The sequence below is a fragment of the Gymnogyps californianus genome, chromosome 27 (genome assembly GCF_018139145.2).
Source record: "Gymnogyps californianus isolate 813 chromosome 27, ASM1813914v2, whole genome shotgun sequence".
NCBI lineage: Eukaryota > Metazoa > Chordata > Aves > Accipitriformes > Cathartidae > Gymnogyps > Gymnogyps californianus.
This window is the reverse complement of record NC_059497.1, coordinates 5,332,905-5,336,548: the sequence shown is the minus strand read 5'-3', so window position 1 is coordinate 5,336,548 and position 3,644 is coordinate 5,332,905.

Sequence of the window (3,644 nt, the reverse complement as noted above, 5' to 3'; positions counted from 1 at the left end):
CGACCCCAGCACTGCCGGGCACCCAAGGCTCCCCGAGCCCTTTTGGCGACGGTGGAAGAGACATGGGCATCGCACTGATCCCTGGCTATGGGAGATGAGGCCGCGGTACCCAGGTCGGTGGCACGGAGAGCAGCGCAGCCTCCCAGCCCCGCCGTGCTGCACCAGCACCCGCACCCTGGATGCGGGCACCTGGCCAGGAGGGTGATGGAGGAGCCCAGCAAGGCTGTTGGGGGGTGACGTCCCAGCACCGCTGCTGACGTCCGACGGAGGGAAAAGCCCTCCCTAGAGCAAATAAGCATCCGGGCTGTGCAAACCTGGCTCGGCGGGTGTCTCCGGGCAGGTATCTGGGTCCCATCTGGCCGCTGTTTACCTGCCCGCTGGAATCCACCCTGCAAACTTCCTCCTCGCATGGCCCAGATAAGGCGAAGGAGCCGCGCTCGGCCCTGCACCAGCCTCGCAGGGAGGACCCCAGCACCCCCGGGCTCGCCGCTGACCCTGAGCTGGGTGTCCCGGGGGAATGGCAATCCCCTGGGGATGCCTTGGTCCTTGCCCAGGGCAGTGCTGTGGGCAAGAGTGGATCCCAACAGGGTTTTGGGGGATGCGAGCACCCAGCACCCAGTCCCTGCCAGGTCCCCGAGCCCAAGGCCAAACCCTGTTAACACCAGCCCAGCACTGAGCACCCCAGGAGCTGCAAACCAGTGTCCGGGGAGCAGGCAGGGCTGCTGGGTCCCCTTCCAGGAGGGTTCAGGCAGGTCATGGCATCCCCATCGCTGCCTCAGTTTCCCCCGGGGCTGGGTTCACCTGCCCCACACGTCCCTCCCTGACCCGCGGCGCTGGCTTCTGCGGCGTGCAGGGACCTGCCGCCACGCAGGGAGGGGACCACGCCAGGTACGTGCCCGGCCATTACGCTGCCTGACTCAGGCAGGACCCTGCCTGCCATTTCGCCTGCCAGCGGCTTCAAAGGCAGCCGGGACTGCTCAGCCCCTCGGTGCAAATGGGAGCCACCGGCTGCTCTGCTCCAGGCATGGGGGGGGACGACCGAAAAGTCCCCAACCTGCTCCTATCCCGTCCCGCAACTTGCATCGAGGTCCTACATCAACCCCACAGAACAAGGGGACCGGCGGGTGCCTGGCCACGAGCACAGCCCCATGGTTCAGCCCCTGGGACCCACCAGCCCTTTCTTGGGTGCTGCCAAGGAGATGAAGGACCCCCGCTTCTCCTCGCTCCCCCGCTCCAAGTTTTGCAAAGGGGAGTTTCCAGCCCGGCCCTTGCTACTCAGGTGGCTGGATGAGGGGGAAATGAGGCTGAGACCTGACACACTTCATTACACCTCGCAGCGAAACACATCCACGCTCTCGCTCTTCTTGCAAGCAGCTGGGGTTTGCAGCGCTCGGGGCTGTGTTTCTACCTCTACGGAGGGGGGAAACTGAGGCAGGGCAAGCAGGTGTCCGCAGGGTGATGCAAGCCGGGCGGGAAGGACAGCAGCAGAGCGGGGAGCGAACCCGGCCCCGGCCCCGCGCTCGCCAGCGCGTGTTGTGAAAGCAGCCGGTTATCAGAGCGCCAGCATCACGCTCGGAGCGAGCGGCTTCCAGGAAAGGAAGGAAGTGTGGGGTCACCCAGCCCCGCTGCCGCCCTTTTCCAGCAAACAACCCGGCTGTGCTGATAATGGGGCCGTGCCACCGGCCGCACAGGAATTCGGGGCCGCCGGCCGCGCGCGTCGCCCGAAACGCAACATTTCCCCCCATTTCCTCTCCCATAAAAGCCGGCCGCGGTGCTGGGGCAGCAGCAGCCGGTGCCGATGCCGCCCGGCTCTCGTGTGGGATGCGGAGCAGCATCATGCTTCGGCAATGCCCCAGTTCCGCCCCAGTTCCACCCCTGTGACTCTTACTGGTGGGAACTGGGAGTCACTGGGCTGGGTTTGCTCCTGGGCTGTGCCGGGGGGGTGTGGGAAGGTGTTCAGGGATGTGTTTCCCACTGGGCTGCCCCGGCACAAGGCGGGTAACGCCGGTGCAAGGTCGAACCGGGACATGGCAGGGCAGGGGCGTGCGACGGGGAGCTGCTGCTCCCGCACGCCTGGGTCCTCTCCCACCACCTCCCGCCAGACACAGTCCCGGAGGCCGGCAAACCAGTAGGGCATCGAGCAGTGCCACCAAACTAACGGGGCCCCGGAGCAGCATCGGAGCAGGATCCGACCCCCTGCCACCATCCTGCCATGCAAAGTGGCCCAGGAAGGAGCAGGGACTGGAGCCTGGAGCCTGCTCCACCCCGATACCGAGAATAATTAGATGATTATGCGATTTGGAAGCAAAGTGCAGATTAATCTCTGATCTCGTTAGTCCGTGTTTTACCATCTGCTTTGTACAGGCAGGAGAAGCCCTCGCCCCACCGTGCAGCCGGGGAGAGGTGATGGAAAACCCCGGGGAGAGCCGGAGTCCCACGGGGCAGCAGGACCTGGGGGCATCAGGACGTAGGTGCTTTAGGAAACGGGTGCATCGGGCCCCGAGCATGTCAGGGCAAGCGGATGCCACCCAAGGCACCAGCTGTCACCCACGGCCACCTGCCCCAGCCCCGATTCCTGGAAGCCAGGCTGGATCCAGCTCGGCACGGGGCACGGCTGCGCTGGGACTCCACCTTTGACCAACAAGGGCAGGCGACGGTGACGATGGCCCCGCGCTCGCCGGGAGCTGCTGGGAGGGAGGTGTCAGGGTTCAAGCCGTGGGGAGAGGTTTATTATAGTGCAGGTGGGATAAAGAGATGGAGGGATCGGACCAAGGACATGCAGGGGATCTGTGGCAGAGGAGGGGATGGCCCCACATCTCCCGGGCTCCTCGGGGGCTCCCCCCATCTCCTCCACTCGGGATTTTTTTGCCAAGCAGGCAGGGAGGGCGAGATCTGCCTTTTATTACGCTCTTGCCAAGAGACCTGCGCCTGTCCCAACAGCCCGGGTGCAGCGTCAGGCCCAGCCTTTGCACCCAGGCTGCTCCGAACCTCCGCACCCAGCGAGGGGAGAGCCCAGTCTGCAGGCTCCCCTCGTGGGGACGGGGCTGGGTTTCCACCGGGATTTCGCCAGGCTGGGGGTAGCACCCTGGCCCGGCTCCCTCCAGCACCCAGAGCCCCCCAGGTTGATTCTGGGGCAGCAACCGGTACCCAGGAACCTCCGTGTCCCCAATGGGGCTGAGCCACCAGCACCTGCGTGTCATGGGCATCACGGGGCGCAGGGGACAGTGCCCCTTCGCCCCCATCGCCCCGGGGTGTGGGGGGTCCCAGCGTCCCGCTGAGCCACGCAAAGGGATGAAGGCCAAACCTAATTGCCCATCGCCTATCGCAGGGGTCACCGCTGTGACCCGTCCATCCCATCTCCGCACCGTCCGCCCCACGTGGCAATTCAGCCTCCTCCAGCTTGGAAACAGTGTCCGGCCTCCCAGGAGCCTCCCGGGAGCCTCCCCTTTTCCAGCCGCAGACAAAACCCTCTCCTGCTCGCCCCACGCGCTCCCCGGCCGCGTGTCGGCTAAAGGCCCGGGGAAAAGATGAAAGGGATTTCCCGGCTGACCTCCTCACCCCGCACTATTTGCACCTCCTTTCCCGCACGCAGACAGACATTTTTCCCATGCTCAGGAGGTCAGCGCCCTCCCTGCACTCCCGGC